The sequence below is a fragment of the Narcine bancroftii genome, chromosome 2 (genome assembly GCF_036971445.1).
Source record: "Narcine bancroftii isolate sNarBan1 chromosome 2, sNarBan1.hap1, whole genome shotgun sequence".
Taxonomy (NCBI): domain Eukaryota; kingdom Metazoa; phylum Chordata; class Chondrichthyes; order Torpediniformes; family Narcinidae; genus Narcine; species Narcine bancroftii.
The window spans coordinates 100,875,326-100,896,554 of NC_091470.1; the positions used below are offsets into that span (position 1 = coordinate 100,875,326).

Genomic DNA, 21,229 nt, shown 5'->3' on the forward strand with positions numbered 1-21,229 from the left:
CTGACTGCGCCTTTGGAGGTTCCGCATGCTCAGATGCCACTCATCTCGATGCTTTTCCCTAAGCACAGGTTAGGCATTAGTGATTTGTGGATGGGCACACACCATTGAAATTACAGTCAAGCTCCAATAATCCATTATCTGATTGATCAGAATTCCTGGTGGATCATCACTGGTGTTCATTCCCACGCTCTCTCTGAACACAGGCCTACTCCCTTAACAGGAGCCCCTGTTCCTGCATTTACTCGTAACACAGGAGCCCCAGTTCCCACGTTTACTCAGAACACAGGAGCCCCAGTTGCCACGTTTACTCAGAACACAGGAGCCCCAGTTCCTGCGGTTACTCGGAACACAGGAGCACCAGTTCCTGCATTTTCACTGAACACAGGAGCTGCATAACCTGCATTTTCTCTGAATACAGGGCCCCAGTTCCTACATTTCCTCTGAATACAGGACCCACAGTTCCTGCATTTACTCTGAACATAGAGACTGCAGTTCCTGCAGTTTCTCTAAACTGGTTCCCGTACTCTTTCTGGCACACCTGGGGAAAGAATGCTAACCCCTACGTGCTACCTCCAGATATTTGATGATGACAAGTCATATCACTCAAGAACATGGCACTCCCCCCATTGTTATCCATCGCTCTTGCCCGCAGCTCATCACATTAACCCAGACAAGAAGCCTCCACAGTGCTCAGAGGCTCCATCACCTGGAGAACAGGGTGTAATACATCAAAGTGCCATCAATCCATTGATAACGATAAATGAGTTTATTGTCAATTCCACGGACAATGTGAATATGCCCTGTGAGAAACAGAAGTACCTTCACTGAATTTGCTCGGGACAAAAATTGAGAACAAAGAACATTAATTATACAACAATGCAAAGTTGGGTGCTTCCCCTTATCTTGGGAATACACACATACATTGGGGCTCACCCAAGTTTTATACAGTTGATTTCAGTATAGAAGTACCCTCCCTCTTACATTCTTCTGCCTCCTGGATGAGTTTGGCATGAGGCAATCCTGTCTGCCTACGTGCTGTTTCTGTGAACTTGGAGGACCAGGGGGTATCCTGTCGGTGTTTCATCATGTCATTGTCCTTATTGTCCTTATTCACAAACCTGCCTTTGTTCTAATTCACACCTTCCCGACTCTCAGGGCTACAACCTTCTTATATGCAGAACTTGCTAATTCTGTCTAAGGCTAGAAGACCCTTATCTTATTTATTACAATATCTTTATTTATTACACATATATCCATACTAGTTTCCTCATCTTCATATTTTTATATCAGTTTTACTTAACTCTCACAATCCTCACTTTTCTTTAGCTACGCTTCGTGATTTCTCAACTGGAATGTATTACTTGTAAACTTGGTCTTTTTCCCAGCTGGTCAGTAAACGAACTGCAGTCTCAGCATCATCGGACAGAATTAGGGAAACATACATCCTTTGGGTTATAGTGTTCTGACGAGGGATCTGTTGAATTAAATACTACACACAAGTCTTTAGGCAGGGGAGCACCATAATGGCCAGAATAGCAAGTCCAGCTGCTATAAGGGCTGTGGGTATCAGACTCCAGTTACCAATAAAAAGTCTAGTCCATCCTACACCGGACCAAGGTTGCCAAGTCTGAACCTGGGCATGGGAAGATTTTTGAACTCCTGAAGAAGTGTCTTTAACCGCCTGACCGTTGTGAGCATTGTTATTAACCAGTCTTTCACAAACGCTGCCTTCAGCAGCCAACAAGTAATCGAGAGCCAGGCGGTTTTGTTGAACTGTGGCTCGTATCTGTCATCTTTCTTCAGCCCATAAATTCAGGGCCATCACTGTCTGTTCGGTGATGATCTCCAAGGCTGGTGTCTGATTAAACGATTTAAATGCCAAGCAGCTGTGGTGTTCTGGAGCAGCTTACGTCGTTTACAACTGGAACTCCCCTTACAGTGGTGGTTCTTAACATTCTGAATGTCTGTGTGACCCAAAGGATGATTTACAGGAGACCAAGTTGGGGAGGGGTGTTTCTTGTCACTGAACCTGTGAGTTGCAGCCTGTCTGTGAACATTAGCATATGTATTCACTCTATCTCTGCTACATGTACAATCCTGACTAACATTCTGCCTGTAATTGTCCCACCATCTTCTTTGTGCTATCCCTTTAAAACTCCTCTTTTTAATACCCGTAGAGGCCAAAATACAAATTAAATCTACTCCTCTAGAGCCGTTCTGTTCCCCTGGTCCATGTTGAGATTATATACTCTATACTGTGCCCTGTCTATATTCTAAAGGTAAATGATTGTCACCTCTGCTGCCCCTATTCCAGGACTTAATACATTGTGAGCAATTTGGTTATTTCCCAAAAATTGGGAACCAACAAGTAAACAAAACAGCAAATGGTAAAAACAACATTACAGCACTTTTTCCCGGCATAGTGTAACTTTCAGATCAGAAGGATGAAGGACTGCACGCCAGGTGGAGGGTAGATTATCAGTGTCGTTAGTCTGTGGTTCAGCAGCTCGTTTAATCCATTGCATGTGGCTCCATCCCTTTCGTTCGCACGGCAGTGTCTGTAATCAAAAGTACACAATAGGGGCCATCCCAGGCAGGTTTTAGTTGGTGATCTTGCCATGCTTTTACATATACCCAATCACCAGATTTAATAGAATGAATAGGATACTCCAGGGGTGGGCAGTAACAGCTGCATGTCTATTTTCTCCGTGAGCGCAGCCTGTTTGGCAGCTGCATCTGCCTCTGTTCCCCTGTGCTTCAGGACTGTCACCACTTTGATGGCTTCATACATGAACTACAGCTATTTCCTCAGGTAATGTAAGAGCATCTAGAGATTGGACAATTAAGTTTTCATGGATCAACTTTTGTCCTTTTCCAGTTATCATTCCCCGTTCTTTCCAGATCTTCCCAAAGGTGTGCACTACACCAAAAGCATACTTTGAGTCTGTGTAGATCGTGGCCACCTTGTTCTCTAGACCCTGGAGAGCTCTACAGAGGGCATACAATTCACAAGATTGTGCTGACCAATGACCGGGAAGGCGACCGGCTTCAATCACCACTCCTTCTTTCCCATCCACTACACTATACCCGCTATAGCGAGTGCCATCAATGCAACGGGAAGATCCATCAATAAACCACCTTTCACCCTCCTGTAAAGGCTCATCGTTTAAATCCTCTCTAATTTTGGTCTGTAAATCTATTACCTCTAAACATACATGCTCTAACTCATTTATGGTATTGTCAGAATTTGGAGAAACCAAGAAAGCTGCTGGATTGTGTTCTTTATTCGTAATCAGGGTCAAATCATCCCTATCCATTAGGATCGCTTCATATTTTAAAATTCTAGAGTCTGTGAGCCACCTTCCAGCACGTTGGAAGAGAATATTGCGGACTGTGTGAGGGGTGTGAACTATCATCGGGGCACCAAGCATAATCTTTCGTCCTTCCTCAACTAAAATAGCAGTGGCTGCGATGGCTTGGACACACTCTGGCCAACCACGACAAACAGGGTCTAAAACTTTTGACAGAAAAGCAACTGGCTGTCTACAGCCTGCCCTCTCTTGTGTTAGTACTCCGGTGGCTACACCTCCTTTCGCATTGGTATATAGGTCAAATGGCTTATTTAGGTTGGGTAAAGCCAACACTGGGGCACTAATAAGGCGCTGTTTCACCAAGTTAAAATCTTTAATCTCTTCCTCTGTCCAGACAACAGCTTCGCCCCCTAGAATCGTGAGTTTATCATAGAGAAATCTGACCAGGCTAGAATAATTTTCAGTCCAGATTCTACAGTATCCCACTAAACCAAGGAATTTCCTAAGTTCTTGGGCATTCTTGGGAGGTGGGATCTGTAGAATACCACGTATCCTCTCTGGACTTATTTTCCTAGTTCCCTGACTTACCAGATGACCCAAGTATTTAACTTCTGATTGAACAAATTGTAATTTGAATTCGCTCACCCTGAGACCCTTATTCTCCAGAAAATTCAAAAGTTCAACAGTATACTGTTTAACTAATTCGTAAGTTTTTCCCGTAATTAACAAATCATCAACATATTGTATCAACTGACAATTCTCTCTACGAGGAGCCTCATCTAATATTTGTTCTAAGACCTGGCCGAATAAATTTGGTGATTCTGTAAAGCCCTGGGGAAGGACCGTCCACCGGTAAGGATTTTCTCATTCAAAGGCAAACATGTCTCTGCTCTCTGTTGCTAACGGACAGGTCCAGAAAGCATCTTTGAGGTTAATCACACTAAACCATTTACTATGGGGATCGATTTTACCCATTATTGTATAGGGATTAGGTACAACGAGGTGACGGGTGAGAATAATTTTGTTCAGCTTCCTCAAGTCCTCCACTAATAGATAGGTACCGTCTGGTTTTTGGACAGGTAAAATTGGGGTATTAAAAGGTGACATACAAGGTTCGAGTATACCATCTTTCACCAATTGGTCAATTACTGGCTGCAGCCCCTTTTGGCCAGCCATCGGAATTGGATACTTCTTTCGTCTAATTACTTGCTCAGGATCTTTTAGAGTAACTTGCAGGGGAGGAATATCTAACACTCCTCTATTGCCTCTTTCTGCCCATACTCCAGGATTTATTAGTTCTCGATTTTCCTCGCTTAATACATACAATTGAACCCCGATACCCGATTTTTCCTGTGGTCTGGTGCCGATAGCCAATTGGTCCTGTAAATCTCGTCCTAACAAACAAACTCCAGCTTGGGGAACTAGTAAAATATCCTCTGTTATTATCTTTTCTCCCATTTGTATTCTTACATCCCTTAATACAGGGACCGTAAAATCTCTTCCTCCTACTCCCGAAATCATCACTGTCCCCTCTATCTTAACACCCTCGGGTGGTTGTAAAATACTAGACCGGGCTGCCCCAGAATCAACTAAAAAGGTCATCTTGTTACTGTGGGGTTCTATGCTTTAATTTACCAATGGTTCTCCGTGCAGCCCCACAGTGTGTATTGACTGAGAACCGTGACCCCCCCCCCATTCATAATCTGCTTCCATCTGTCGGACTCTGGCTTTACCCTACCCTTAATTTAGTCTATGTGTCGTCTGAGTCCAGCGTGTTCATTAAATGAAGTGATAGGAGAATCAGTTTATTACACAGCATAAGAATAAAGCTTAACAGAGCTCTGGTTTAGTCATTAGTTCTTAGGTCACCTGCACAGTGAGCTATTCCCCAAGACTGACCTCTACTGTCCAGTCTCTACAGTTTATATAGCTCAACCTTGTACAGAACAAAAGTTGGCTTTCTTTGCTAGATTTCTTGCATAAGATTTATCACAAGTAATTTCCTGCTCTGCAGTTATCTGGGTAGAGCTCCCATCTTAATCCTTAAGGTCGGAATATCCTATTGTTTTGATCAGAAATCAATTCATACCCCAGATATTTCTAATTATTTCTTTGTTCTCATCTGGCCATATTCTTCTGTTCTACTCAACACTTCCTTCTGTCTTAGCTTCTTACTGATTCCATTCTCTTTGTTTCTGACAGTCTCTGTCAGATTCTTTTTGTTTGTGCTAATCAACACCTCCTTTCGCCTTAACATTCCTACTAAATTGTTTCATACATATCCTCTCTTTTGTATTTTGGGAGCAGGCAATTCTAAACCTACTGTAATCAGCCAACTTTGCTACATACTGTGGCTGCCCCTTACTTACATTACTCTTTCCCTTCACCATGAGGTAAATATTAAATTGTTACATAGTACTGGATTCATGTTTACAAACTGAATAGTACATAATCATATATTCTACATATTTTCTATGGTTAATTAACCCCTATATTCCAACACATCAGTGCGTAAGGTCGCGTCTCCCTGGCTCGCATTGGGCATTCTCTCTTAAAATGTCCCTCATTTTACAATGGTAGCAAACTAATGCTCCTGTTTCCCAATTCCTACCGGGATTACCACGAGGTCCCGGGAACAGTCGTCGTCCCCGGAATTCCCCTCTACCCTTGCCCCTGCTATGGTCTCTACTCTCCCACTCCCAGAGCTTCTCCCAATGTTCAGGAGCTGGCACACAGCCCCTACCCTTTCCTTGCTGTCCCTCCACGACTTCCTTGACTGCCTGCATCAAAATCTTAGCCTTTCCTTTCTGTTTATTGGGCATTCTCTCTTAAAATTACGCACCTCCGTACTAGTCAGGGGACTCCCTCCCATGGGAACTTCCCGTAAAGGTCTCATCCAGTTAATTTCTGGCTTATCCTCTCCTTTATAATGTCTAGATTCCTGCTCTCCGGGAAATGAATCAAAGGGTTCTGTCCTTCCCTCCTGGAGGGTCTCACACTGTTTTGAATCAAAGTCTCCTCCCTCTCTTGTCAATTGAGGTGGTAATCTAGTACTTTGTGAACAGGTCATCATATCACCCCTACTTTCTTCTCCTTTCTTTAGCTGTGGGGGAGGAGGGGAAGGTGCAGAAGGGTAGAGCATAGGAGAGAGGGGAAAGATAGGAGCCGGCATAGGAGGAGCATAAGGTGGAGGAAGGGAATGTAACACAACCCATCCTTGTGTTTCAGGGACAAAGGTTCCTCATCTTTCTTGTCCTTACATTCCTTTTCATTCAAAACCAGTTGATCAACCGATCCACTGAGCCAGCAGGCTGCATATTCCCTGCTCTCAATCTTATCTCTTTGGTTTTGATAGAGCCAGATGTTCAATGCCTGACACATCCAGTCATCCTCGGATCCGAGCTTTGGCCAAAATACTGAACTCCCTTTTATCGGACTTTTAACCCATTCCAGACAGCAATACCTGACCATGGTCTGTTTGTCTTTCCCACGGGTTTTCCCCGCACCCCAATCAGATAGCATTAATCCTAACAGACTTTGCTTAGTTATCTGATTGTCCCGTCCTTCCTAAGGACTATTTCCCTTGCTACTCACACCTCCCATACTAACAGGTAAGTAAAATTCCTCTTACCGGGATCCAGTAGCTATTCCTACCGCGCTTCCTTAACGTCCTCCCGTCATTTGTTCTCAATGCCTCTTCTCGGATATCACTCGCTTCATCCACTGACCAGTCACCCGCCATCCGTGAGTCCAGCTGAATCAGCTGGGGTGCACCTACCCTCGTTGTCGGGCACTCTGTCAGTGGAGGGAGTGGGATCCCGGACGAGCCCCCATTTGTGAGAAACAGAAGTACCTTCACAGAATTTGCTCGAGACAAAAATTGAGAACAAAGAACATTTATTATACAACAATGCAAAGTTGGGTGCTTCCCCTTACCCTGAGAATACACACATACACTGGGGCTCACCCAACTTTTATACAGTTGATTTCAGTATAGAAGTACCCTCCCCCTAACATTCTTCTGCCTCTTGGATGAGTTTGGCATGAGGCAATCCTGTCTGCCTACCTGCTGTTTCTGTGAACTTGGAGGACCAGGGGGTATCCTGTCGGTGTCTCATCATGTCATTGTCCTTATTCACAAACCTGCCTTTGTTCTAATTCACACCTTCCCGACTCTCTTATATGCAGAACTTGCCTAATTCTGTCTAAGGCTAGAAGACCCTTATCTTATCCAAACTAACTTTACTTCCTACATTCTATTATCTATCCTTATCTTATTCATACTGGGTTTATTTCTTTGGCTTGGCTTCGCGGACGAAGATTTATGGAGGGGGTAAAAAGTCCACGTCAGCTGCAGGCTCGTTTGTGGCTGACAAGTCCGATGCGGGACAGGCAGACACGGTTGCAGCGGTTGCAGGGGAAAATTGGTTGGTTGGGGTTGGGTGTTGGGTTTTTCCTCCTTTGCCTTTTGTCAGTGAGGTGGGCTCTGCGGTCTTCTTCAAAGGAGGTTGCTGCCCGCCAAACTGTGAGGCGCCAAGATGCACGGTTTGAGGCGTTATCAGCCCACTGGCGGTGGTCAATGTGGCAGGCACCAAGAGATTTCTTTAGGCAGTCCTTGTACCTTTTCTTTGGTGCACCTCTGTCACGGTGGCCAGTGGAGAGCTCGCCATATAACACGATCTTGGGAAGGCGATGGGTTTATTTATTACACATATATCTATACTAGTTTCCTCATCTTCATATTTTTATATCAGTTTTACTTATCTCTCACAGAACCAAAATTCTTACTTGCCGCAGCCAAACTGGTAAGTTGGTCAAAAAAAAAAACTACAATAGTAAACATTAAATGACGCCAGCCTGGAAAGAGAATAAATATAAAAATTTGAGACCGTATACTATTGATAGTGAGGAAGATTACGGGATGCACGAGGGTGGGGTGTGCTGTTAGACAGAACCATACACACAAAACCGAAGAGACTGTACGACGGGCTTTAATCAGCAGACATCCACAAAACAGAGCTGGATGTCCTGCTGAAAACTCTGAGTGAGGCCTCGGGAGGCCGGCTCAGGCTAATATCCCGGAGGGTGATTGACACCCGACCGGGTGGGGCTTGGTCTATTCAGGTCGACTGATTGACAGCCGGCCAGGTGTTGTCCTGACCCCCATACTCTCCTGAAGGTACAGAGGTTGCCCCCTGCAGTAGGCTGGTGGTATACAACTATGGAGGGAGGGGGGGTTATGATATTGGAGGTATGGAGAGATTTTGGATAGGTTCGTGAGGTTGGTGGAAGAAGGGTGAAGTCCTTGAGGGCAAGCGTTTTATATTTTAGTGGTGTTCCAGACTGCTAACTTTTGTAGATCATTGGGAATCACACCAATTGGGGTGAGCGTGTGTGTTCGGAAAAAAGTCAACAAAGTTTGAGATGAGGAAGATTGGTGGATGTGAACATTTATGCATCATTATGTAACAATCTCAGAATAAAAGAAGACAGGAATTTTGATGGAAAGTGTGATTTTCTTTTCACTGTTTCTTCAGCAGCGTTTTGTATGATCCACCCAATCCTCCAATTTAAATGTGTAGCAATTCTTTGCGTTAACACTGACTGAAATCATGAGCAAATGAACAGCATCTAATGTGCCAGATCACATTTGTCAGAGAATTATGTAGCATGGAAATTGGTTCTTTGGCTCAACTTTGTCCATGCTGACCAAGCTGCCTTCCTGGACTCACTATATATCAGTCCATAGATCTTTTAAACTTCACTTACACTAATCCTGAAAATATATTCCTGTGAATTAATCTCATAACAACTCAGGAAAAAATACGTATTGTGCTCTATATGGAGGTACAGTCTCCCTTGATTGTTGTATTACCCCGCATACCCTGGCAGGTCTGTGGGACCTTTACCCTACAAGGTCTGTTTGTGCAAAATCCTGCCGCATTTCTTCAGGTCCACGCACGTCCACCAATCACTGCTCGCCTGGGATCCCCCCTTTCAGGTCCTCTTGCGCACTGGCCCCCGGCATATCCCTTTCAGGTCCGCATACATCCACCCTTCACTGCCTGCCTGGGATTCCCCCTTTCAGATCTGGACACATTCACCCGGCGTATCCCTTTCAGGTGCGCAGCTCCCCACCCTACCCCGCCGACCCTGGGTTCGCCCTTGCAGGTCTGCGAGCGTACTATCCCGGTGTATTCCTTTTGGGGTGGTGGCCCTTCACCCTCCACAGTGCTCGTGTGCAGGACCCAGGCCCATTCTATTCTGTGGGATCTTTGCCCTACAGAGTCCTCGTTGCTTCCATCCTTTCAGGTCGCTGCTGGTGTGTTCGTTTCAGATCCGCAGGTACTTCACCCTACCCGGGCCAGCTTGGCCTTCACCCTTACAGCTCCACTGGGCACTTGTGGTCTGTTTTTCTTTGGATCACTTTATAATTCATTAGATTAGGCAACACTGCTCCTTTGTGTACAAGAAGCTTCACACTTTCAATCAATCCTCCTCTCAAATGAATTACTGTTTAAGGGAGCCTGTGGGCACCCCATGTGGAGTTCCAGCTGCGGCTTCCTCGATTTCTCCCTTGCATGGAAATGTTCCGGTCTTACTCTTCCTCAGGCCCACTGAAGTGTGCAGTAAATCTATTGAATAGGTTGCATCAGATTGGAAACAATTGCTAGTCGCAGCACCCGGCCATTCGTGGTTTGCTGTGATCACTCTGCCACTGATTTGCAGCATTAATACGAACAGTTTGTCAGATGCAATTGATGAGTTCCATTACTGGAGGAAACAGGCAAGAAATAGGAGGTTTCAAAGCCTGGAGAAAGCGTGGGAACAGCAGATAAATCAATGGAGGCAGATATTTGCAAGCACACTCAGTCCTCCAGACATAGAAGAGCAGGGAAGTCATATAACAACTATATGAAACATTAGTTAGTTCATACTTTTTTGTGTGATTTTGTCTAGATCTGGTCACCATGCCATAGAGAAGGATGTGATTGTGCTGGAGAGGGGACAGACGTTTATTAGGCTGTTGCCTGGATTGGAGTGTGGTGCTATCAATTAGAACGGACAGATCAAAACTTGAGATTAACTATAATATCTATAAATTTACAAGTATATTTTACATGCTGTTGGCCCGATTCCAAGGCACAGGATTGGGCAGCACCACTTTTATTAGGAATCCTGAGGGGGAGAAATTAATAGGCACTTTCAGGTGGCCAAAATACCACGATGTCAAGCCGCATATTCTACCCCACTGCAGCTGTCGGGAGGCCACCTAAAAGTGGAGAACCCAGCCAGGAGCACTTACCTAACCCTCCTCCTGTAGGTCTAATCTCCAGCTCCTAGAATCCCCCGTTGCACCTGAAAACAGCAGTACGGCCACAGTCCACAGAAGCTGGCGTTCGATCAAACGCAGCTCTCCTTCAGCTGGCATGTTCAGGTGACAGAAAGGCGCCTTCTCCGTGGCCACCTGAACGTCCCAGCTGCACTCCCCCAGCCGCGTCTGCTGGTGCATTATCTGCATCCGAGCACCTGAAAGTGACTAGTATCAGGGGCAGGCCAACCAGTACAATGCATGTGTTACAGTGTTCCACCACATGGAACATTATGGTTGTAAGGAAAAACTGGATAGGATAGGTTTGTTTTCCTTGGAGCAGAGGAAGTTGAAGGGTGACCTGACAGAGATAGAGAAAAGGTGAGCACAGCAGTGTGAAGTTATTACAGCACCAGTGGCAGAGTTTATACATTCTACCCATGTACAATGCTTCTACTGTTCCGTAAATTAAAAAATTTAAAAGTATAAATTTTGTATATAATCTACATCGTGTACAAAGATCCAGAGGGGGTAGATCATAAAATTATTTTTCTCTTGGTGGGGTGTCAAAATCAAGAGAGAATAAGTTTAAGATGCGAGGAGGGAGGTTCGAGGAGATCTAGGGTGAATGGAGTCTGGAATAGGTGATACTTTCTGAAGAGATGGGAAAGCAGAGACTCTCACCAACATTTAAGAAGCATCGAGACAAGGATTTGAATCACCAAAGAGAGAAGACTACAGACTTTACTGCCAAATTGAGGCCACCAGCAAATTGGAGGACGTCATCTTATAATGTTTCATCTTGTATTCTTTTTTGGCGCTCTCCAACCAGACTACATTAATATGAGCCTCTAATTTTCTCAATGCCCTTTCCACCAGCTTCCCTTCTTTCTATAAAACAGTTACCCTTCATAGCCTTCTGCCCTCTACCCCTATCACCTCAATTGCTTTCCCTTCTACCTGTTTTCATCATTCAGGTGCCTGACTACATTGTGTTCATACTTGATAAAGGGCTCAAACCCAAAACGTTGGTTCTGTTTCTTTGCTATATAAAGTGCACTGTCTGACCTGCTGAGTTTCTCCAGCATTATATTTTTACTTCAATCAAGGTGTCTTCAGACTTACTTCTTCAGTCTTCTGTAAAACTGCAAAATCTCTGAGGGATGTCTATCCTGAAGAAGTTCTCCTTTGCTCTCTGATTCAGATGCCTGTCAACATTTTTCCATATCTTGATGAAGGGCTCAAGCACGAAGCATTGGTTATGTATCTTTACTTTGCTATATAAAGTATAGTTTCTCCAGCATTGTTTTTACTTCATCTCTTTACCCATTAGCTGTGATCCTCCCCTCCTTCCCATTCCACCCCCCCCTCCCCCTTCTACACCGACCTGCGCAACCTCATCCAACGCACCCCTACAGCCGACAAAGTTGTCATCCTGGGCGACTTCAACGCTCGTGTCGGCAAAGACTCAGAAACCTGGCCAGGAATCCTGGGCAAGCATGGCGTCGGCAAGTGCAACGACAATGGGCGCCTCCTGTTGGAGCTCTGCGCAGAACAGCGGCTTGTCATTACAAACACCCTTTTTCAGCAGAGGGACAGCCTTAAGACCACCTGGATGCATCCCCGATCCAAGCACTGGCACCTCCTGGACTACATCCTGGTGCGAGAAAGTGACAAACGAGATGTGCTCCACACCAGGGTCATGCCTAGCGCGGAATGCCACACTGACCACCGGCTGGTTCGCTGCAAGCTCAACCTTCACTTCAAACCAAAGCCCAGGAACAATAAAGCCCCCAGAAAGAGGTTCAATGTTGGAAACCTGCAGTCAGACGAAGCGAGAGGAAACTTCCAGGCAAACCTCAAAGCAAAGCTCGACGATGCAACCCGCCTCACAGACCCGTCCCCTGAAACCCTCTGGGATCAGTTGAAGACTACCATACTGCAATCCACTGAAGAGGTACTGGGCTTCTCCTCCAGGAAAAACAAGGACTGGTTTGACGAAAACAGCCAGGAAATCCAGGAGCTGCTGGCAAAGAAGCGAGCTGCCCACCAGGCTCACCTTACAAAGCCGTCCTGTCCAGAGAGGAAACAAGCCTTCCGTCGCGCATGCAGCCATCTTCAGCGCAAACTCCGGGAGATCCAAAATGAGTGGTGGACTAGCCTCGCCAAACGAACCCAGCTCAGCGCGGACATTGGCGACTTCAGGGGTTTCTACGAGGCTCTAAAGGCTGTGTACGGCCCCTCACCCCAAGTCCAAAGCCCGCTGCGCAGCTCAGACGGCAAAGTCCTCCTCAGCGACAAGATCTCCATCCTCAACCGATGGTCAGAACACTTCCAATCTCTTTTCAGTGCCAACCGCTCAGTCCAAGATTCCGCCCTGCTCCAGCTCCCTCAACAGCCCCTAAGGCTAGAGCTGGATGAGGTTCCCACCCTGGATGAGACATATAAGGCAATCGAACAACTGAAAAGTGGCAAAGCAGCAGGTATGGATGGAATCCCCCCAGAAGTCTGGAAGGCTGGCAGCAAAACTCTGCATGCCAAACTGCATGAGTTTTTCAAGCTTTGTTGGGACCAAGGTAAACTGCCTCAGGATCTTCGTGATGCCACCATCATCACCCTGTACAAAAACAAAGGCGAGAAATCAGACTGCTCAAACTACAGGGGAATCACGTTGCTCTCCATTGCAGGCAAAATCTTCGCTAGGATTCTACTAAATAGAATAATACCTAGTGTCGCCGAGAATATTCTCCCAGAATCACAGTGCGGCTTTCGCGCAAACAGAGGAACTACTGACATGGTCTTTGCCCTCAGACAGCTCCAAGAAAAATGCAGAGAACAAAACAAAGGACTCTACATCACCTTTGTTGACCTCACCAAAGCCTTCGACACCGTGAGCAGGAAAGGGCTTTGGCAAATACTAGAGCGCATCGGATGTCCCCCAAAGTTCCTCAACATGATTATCCAACTGCACGAAAACCAACAAGGTCGGGTCAGATACAGCAATGAGCTCTCTGAACCCTTCTCCATTAACAATGGCGTGAAGCAAGGCTGTGTTCTGGCACCAACCCTCTTTTCAATCTTCTTCAGCATGATGCTGAACCAAGCCATGAAAGACCCCAACAATGAAGACGCTGTTTACATCCGGTACCGCACGGATGGCAGTCTCTTCAATCTGAGGCGCCTGCAAGCTCACACCAAGACACAAGAGAAACTTGTCCGTGAACTACTCTTTGCAGACGATGCCGCTTTAGTTGCCCATTCAGAGCCAGCTCTTCAGCGCTTGACGTCCTGCTTTGCGGAAACTGCCAAAATGTTTGGCCTGGAAGTCAGCCTGAAGAAAACTGAGGTCCTCCATCAGCCAGCTCCCCACCATGATTACCAGCCCCCCCACATCTCCATCGGGCACACAAAACTCAAAACGGTCAACCAGTTTACCTATCTCGGCTGCACCATTTCATCAGATGCAAGGATCGACAATGAGATAGACAACAGACTCGCCAAGGCAAATAGCGCCTTTGGAAGACTACACAAAAGAGTCTGGAAAAACAACCAACTGAAAAACCTCACAAAGATAAGTGTATACAGAGCCGTTGTCATACCCACACTCCTGTTCGGCTCCGAATCATGGGTCCTCTACCGGCACCACCTACGGCTCCTAGAACGCTTCCACCAGCGTTGTCTCCGCTCCATCCTCAACATCCATTGGAGCGCTTACATCCCTAACGTCGAAGTACTCGAGATGGCAGAGGTCGACAGCATCGAGTCCACGCTGCTGAAGATCCAGCTGCGCTGGATGGGTCACGTCTCCAGAATGGAGGACCATCGCCTTCCCAAGATCGTGTTATATGGCGAGCTCTCCACTGGCCACCGTGACAGAGGTGCACCAAAGAAAAGGTACAAGGACTGCCTAAAGAAATCTCTTGGTGCCTGCCACATTGACCACCGCCAGTGGGCTGATATCGCCTCAAACCGTGCATCTTGGCGCCTCACAGTTTGGCGGGCAGCAACCTCCTTTGAAGAAGACCGCAGAGCCTACCTCACTGACAAAAGGCAAAGGAGGAAAAACCCAACACCCATCCCCAACCAACCAATTTTCCCCTGCAACCGCTGCAATCGTGTCTGCCTGTCCCGCATCGGACTTGTCAGCCACAAACGAGTCTGCAGCTGACGTGGACTTTTTACCCCCTCCATAAATCTTCGTCCGCGAAGCCAAGCCAAAGACATTCTATACTATTACATGTCAATAAAAAAATATTCAATCTTGAACTCAAAATAGTTAAAGGGAGCAGTTCATTGCTTCAGTTTCTGGATTTTAATTGATATGTAAGACAATACATCCATAAGATACACGTAGGCCATTCAGCCAGGTGAGTCCTTACCGCCACTCCATCAAAAGCTGATCCATTCTCCCTCGCAGCTCCACTCCCTTGACTTCTCCCCATAACCTTTGGTATCCTGACTATTCAGATACCTATCAATCTCTGCCTTAAATACACCCAATGATGGTTCACAATTTCAACTAAAGAAATTACTCCCAATCTCTGTTCTAAATGGGCTCCCTTCAATCCTGAAGTTGTGCCCTCATGTCCTTGACTCCTCTATCATGGTGCTATATATGGATTGTGGAGGAACATGTGGTTCCCTGCTTGTCTGGAATGTTGTAGATTGCAGGTAGTTGCATGTCCTCCCTATCTGAAACTAATTCAGAAGTCACATCACCTGTCAAGTAAAATTGAACACCAGCCACCCATTAGTGCACACCTTGCCATTGGCTCATTTAAATTACCTAGGGTCATTATTGGCTAGGCACCCAAATCAGAACTGTATATAACATTCACACATTGCACATTCTTTTTCTCTGCCTTGTGGACCAAGCTCCAGACGTCGCGTCATGCCAGGTCTCTACAGTAGACTTCTCTACAGTAGACATCACTGAAGTGTCACGGGTAAGGTATGCATTACACCTAAGCTGAGCTGTAGAACTGCAATAGATCAATGCTTGCAGAGAGCCGCCTCAGTTGGTACAGGTAACCAGGAGTGTGCGTTTAAGTCCCTGTCTTGTTAGGGTGTGCTAGTAACTGTACATTACTTAATGGGTCGACAGCAGATTATCGAGCACTGTCACACTGAGCACTGGCACCTCAGGGCTGTGTGCTCTGTTACGGAGTCCAGAGGACCCCAAAACCCAGCAACAATAGATATGCACTACGACACAGGATTACTTAAACAAAAGTATTTTTTAAATTATATTTGAACAAGAAAACAGATTTAACTTATTACTTAACCACCCCCTCCCCTCCCTCTAATACTAAGCACAGGTGTGTGTAATGTATATTTAAGATTAGAAAAGTTCTTTGGATCACAAACCAATCTCACTGGTTGCAGGAAATTCTTGTACTGTGCACAGAAGTTAGCAGTAATAAAGTTCACCAGTCTTTGGTGCTTTACAGGCAAATGATTACCACTCAGAAGAGTTCTTGCTAGTTTTCAGAGAGATTCCTCTTCCAGGACATCCACAACTGATTCCTTCTCAATCAATCTTGCTGATGAAACTTGCCCCCTTCAGGGTTCTTCAGATGATCCTCCTTCTTTCAGGTCACCTTTCAGACAGCCACTCTTCTCCTTTGACCAGACAGTCTTCCAAAAGTGTGCCTGTGCGCCTCTAGCAATTCTTCCCAAGCCACCTCTAAAGACTCCGTCACAACTCAGCCTGACCCATCATTGCATAACCAGATCGAGCTCCAAAAGTTTCATTAAATGACACAGAAGTAGTTGGCCTCATCAGCAACAATTGAGTTGCATTACAGAGAACAGGTGGAAAATATCATGAAATTATGTAAGGGTAACAACCTGAGTTTCAAAGACGAAGGAGATGATCGAGGCCAGGAATGTCCACCCTCCACTACACATCAACAACTCTGCAGTGGAGAGATTGGAAACCACCATGTTCTTGGAGTTGACTTAACTAGTGACCTATTGTGGACACTCAACATCTCCTCACTTATCAGGAAGGCACAAGAGCAATTGCACTTCCTGAGAAGACTGAAGCAGGCAAGGCTTCCAGCCACCATTATGTCAACCTTCTATAGAAGCTCTATCGAGAGCATCTTGGCCAGCTGCATCACAGTGTGGTACGGTTGCTGCAGAACATTGGATCAGAGGTCAATCTATAGGTCCATAAGAGCAGCAGAGAGGATAAATGGAATCTCCCCCCCCCCCCCACCCCCAACCATTGACGTGATCTACCAGAATTGTTGTCGGGGAGACGCGCAAAATCATTGAGAATCCCTTTGATCCTGCACACAGCATCTTTCAGCCTCTCCCATCGGGGAAGAGATACAGGAGTATCAGAGCCAGCACCACCAGGATGAGGAACAGCTTCTTCCCACAGGCAGTGAGAATGCTGAACGACCAAAGGAACTGCTCACACTAACCCTCCGAAACTCTCAAGGGTAAAACATGAAAATCTGTAGACGCTGTGGTTGGAGTAAAAATACAATGCTGGAGAACTCAGCAGGTCAAACAGTGTTCTTTATATAGCAAAGGTAAAAATATGCTGTTTGACCTGCTGATTTTCTCCAGCATTGTGTTTTTTAATCCAGACTCTCAGTTGTACAAAACAATATTTACTTATTTTTGTAGATATAATACTTGTCTTGCACGTGTATTATTTGTCTCTGTGTGTTATGTCTGGTTGTATGTCTGCATGTTTTTGCACCGAGGACCAGGGTGTTTTGCCTTGTTGTACTTGTACAATCAGATGACAATAAAGTTGACTTGACTTTCCAACATTGTATTTCATTTGCCACTTCTTTACCCATTCTCCTAATCTATCTAAGTCTCTCTGCAGCCTCTCTGTTCCCTCATCACATCCCTGCCCCTCTACCTATCTTTGTACCTGCAAATTCAACCACAAAACCATTTAATCTGAATTCCAAATCAATGACAAAAAATGTAAAAAGAAATGGTCCCAACACTGACCCCAGCGGAACATCACTGGTAACTGGTAGCCAACCAGAATAAGATTCCTTTATTCCCACTCTCTGTTTCCTGCCAATCAGCCAATGCTCTACCCATGCAAGTATCTTTTCAGTAATTATATGGACTCTCATTTTGTGAAACTCTCATTTTGTGAAAGGCCTTTCAAAAGTCCAAATATAAATATCATTGCATGCCCTTTGTCTCACCTGCTTGTAGTTTCCTTAAAAAATTGCAGTAGGTTTGTCAGGCAAGATTTTCCCTCAAGGAAAACATATCTATTTTGTCATGTACCTCCAGGTACTCCAAACTTTATCCTTGACAATCGACTCAACTTTCCAACCACTGGTGTTAGGCTAACATTTCCTTTCTGTTACCTCTCTCCCTTTTTAAGTAGTGGAGTGACCTTTGCAATTTTCCAGTCTTCCAGAACCATGCCAGAATCTATTGCCTCCACAATCTCTATAGCGACTTATTTCGGAACCTGAAGGTGCATTCCATGCAGTCTGAGATTTATTTACTCTAAGACCTCTCAGCTTTCCAAGCACCTTCTTTGGTGATCATAAGTGCACTCACCTCTCTTTCCTGACACCCTTGAAAATCCGGTAGACTGAAAATGTCTTCCACAATGAAGCCTGAAGCTTTAACTTAGAAACTTTCAACACAATACAGGACCTTTGGTCCACAATGTTGTGTTGACCTATATACCTAAAAAAAACCTAAACCATCCCCATCTCATAACCCTCAATTTTTCATTCAATGATGTGCCTAAGTTTTTTTGCATGTCCCTGGAAATGCATTCCAGACACCAACAACTCTCTGTTAAAAAACCTACCCCTGATGTCTCCCCTCAACCTTCACTTTGTACAGATGTCCTCTGATGTTTGCTACTCCCTTCCTGGGTAAAAGGTGCTGACTATCTATCTTATTTATGCCTCTCTTCTTGTGGACCTCAATTAAGTCACCCCTCATCCTTCACTCCAAAGAGAAAAGCTCTGCTAACCTTGCCTCATAAAACATATTTTTCGTTCCAGACAAGATCCTAATAAATCTTCTCCGCACCCTCTTGACAGCTTCCACATTCTTCCTGCAAAGAGGTGACCAGAAATGAACACAATATTCTGTGTGATCTCAACAGAGGTTTAGAGTGCTGAAACATCACCTCCTGACTCCTCAACTCAGATCAGAATGAAGACCAGCATACCATAGGCCCTCCTAACTATCCTATCAATCTTTGCAGGAACCTTGAGAGATATATGGATTTGGATCCCAAGATCCCTTTGTTCCTCCATACTGTTAAGTATCCTACCATCGACCATTTTTCAAGTTTGACCTTCCAAAATTCATCACCTGACACTTATCTAGATTGAACTCCATCTGCCATTTTTCCACCAACTTTGCATCCTGTCTATATCCTGTTGTAACATACGACAACCTTCAACACCATCCACAACTCCTCCAACCTTCATATCACCCACAAACTAACTGACCCATTCCTCTCTATCTTCATCCAGGTCATTTATAAAAATTACAAAGAGTAGGCGTCCAAAATCAGATCGCTGTGGAATTCCACTAGTCATTGACCTCCAGGCAGAACATTTCCTGTTCACTACTACTCTCTGCTAATTCTGAATCCACACACCCAAGGTTCCATGGATCCCATGCCTCATGATGTTTTGAACAGGTCTCCTATGGGGACTTTGTCAAATGCCTTACTAAAATCCAGATTCTCCACATCTACTGTCCTAACTTCATCAATTTATTTTGTTCCCTCCTCAAAAAACTTAATTAGGCTTGTGAGGTATGAACTTCCCTCACAAATCCATGCTGACAATCCCTGAGAAGTCTGTACTTAACATAAGAACTTAAGAAATAGGAGCAAGCGGAAGCCATCTGGCCTGTCGATCCTACTCAGCCATTAATAGAACCTTGGAACATTACAGCACAAAAACAGACCCTTTGGCTTTTCATCTGTGCCGATCCATTTTTCTGCCTAGTTCCACTGATCTGTGCCCAATCCATAGCCTCCATACCTCTCCCATCATTGTACCTGCCCAAATTCTTATTAACAGTTAAGATTGAGCCCACATTCACCAGATGGCAGCTCATTCCACACTCCCACTACTCTCTGTGTGAAGAAGCTCCGCATAAACATTTCCCCTTTCAAGATGTATGTCCTCTGGTTTGTATAAACTCTGTCTATAACCCTCATAATTTTAAATACCTCCATCAAATCTGCCCTCATTCTTCTATGTTCCAGGGAATAAAGTCCTAACCTGCTTAACCTTTCCCTCTAACTCAGTTCCTAAAGTCTGGGCAACATCCTAGTAAATCTTCTCTACACTCTTTAAATCTTATTGATATCTTTCCTTTAATTAGGTGACCAAACCTGCACACAATACCCCAAATTTGGTCTCACTGATGTCTTGTACAACTTAATCATAACATCCCAACTCCTATTCTCAATACTTTGATTTATGAAGGCCAATATGCTAAAAGCTCTCTTTATAATCCTATCTACCTGTAATGCTGCTTTCAGGGAATCATGTGTCTGTATTCCCAGATCCCTCTGTTCTACCACACTCCTCGGTGCCTGACCACTTACTGTGTAAGTCCTTTCTTGGGTTATCCTTAAGAAATGCAGCAGCTCATGCTTGTCTGCATTAAATTCCATTGGCCATTTTTCAGCTAGTCCAGATCCCTCTCCAAGTTTTGAAAACCTTCCTCACTGTCCACAACGCCTCCGATCTTTGTGCCACCTGCAAACTTGCTGATCCAATTTACCACATTATTATCCAGATCATTGATATAGACAACAAACAACAATGGCACTAGCACTGATCTCTGAGGCACACTACTAGTCACAGGCCTCCAGTCTGAGAAGCAGCCATTCATCACCACTCTTTGGCTTCTCCTGCATAGCCAATATCGAATCCAGTTTACCATCTTACCTTCTTATTTTTTTTTGAGGCACCTTATTGAATGCCTTCTAGAAATCCAAATGTTTCTCTAAATGCTCATAAATCCTGCCCTTAAGAATCCACTCCAAAAGTTTGCCCTCCATTGATGTAAGACTCACTAGTCTATAATTCCAAGGATTCTCCAATCGTCCGACATCTCCCATGTGGCCAAGGAGGATGCAAAGATCATTGCCAGTGCCCCAGCAACCTCTTCCCTCCTTTCCAAATGCAACCTGAGGTATAACTTGTCTGTTCAAAGGGACATATTCATCTTAATGTTTTTAAGAAGATCTCAACATGGCCCAGCACATAAGCTTGTTCTATTTTGACATCACCTTGACCAAAGTCCTTTTTCCTGAAGAATACTGAAGAAAGGAGGAGTCACGTGATGGAGTAGTGGCCGGACGGTGAACTCCAGCCCTCTCCAGAAAAGTCAGAAAAAACAAAGGAAAACACAAAGGCACAGAAATAAAAGTTAAAGAAAAGTGAGTATAAAGGTGGAAAGAAGATGGCGACAAAAAAAGAAAAATCGAAATCAACGGTAAGAAGAGAGGAAGAGAAGACAACGGAGGAAGAAGGAAAAGGCCTTACCTGTTCGAAGAGGCCCGCTGTGGAGAGAAAAACCCGCTTCCTCAGGTCAGTAGAAATTGGACTACAAAAATGGCTTG

The 21,229-nt window shown here is 45.0% G+C and overlaps 1 long non-coding RNA gene across 2 annotated transcripts in view; it reads right to left on the reverse strand.

Moving 5' to 3' along the window:
• LOC138754010 (uncharacterized) overlaps positions 1-21,229 on the reverse strand; it is a 94,413-nt gene that overhangs the window by 62,916 nt on the left and 10,268 nt on the right. Inside the window, exon 3 of one of the 2 annotated variants that reach the window (XR_011351543.1) lies at positions 789-2,558. The exons of the other annotated variant lie outside the window; for it this stretch is intronic. This is a non-coding gene — a long non-coding RNA (uncharacterized lncRNA). Of the gene's footprint in view, positions 1-788; positions 2,559-21,229 lie in introns of those variants that run through there. 2 annotated transcript variants of the gene reach the window in all.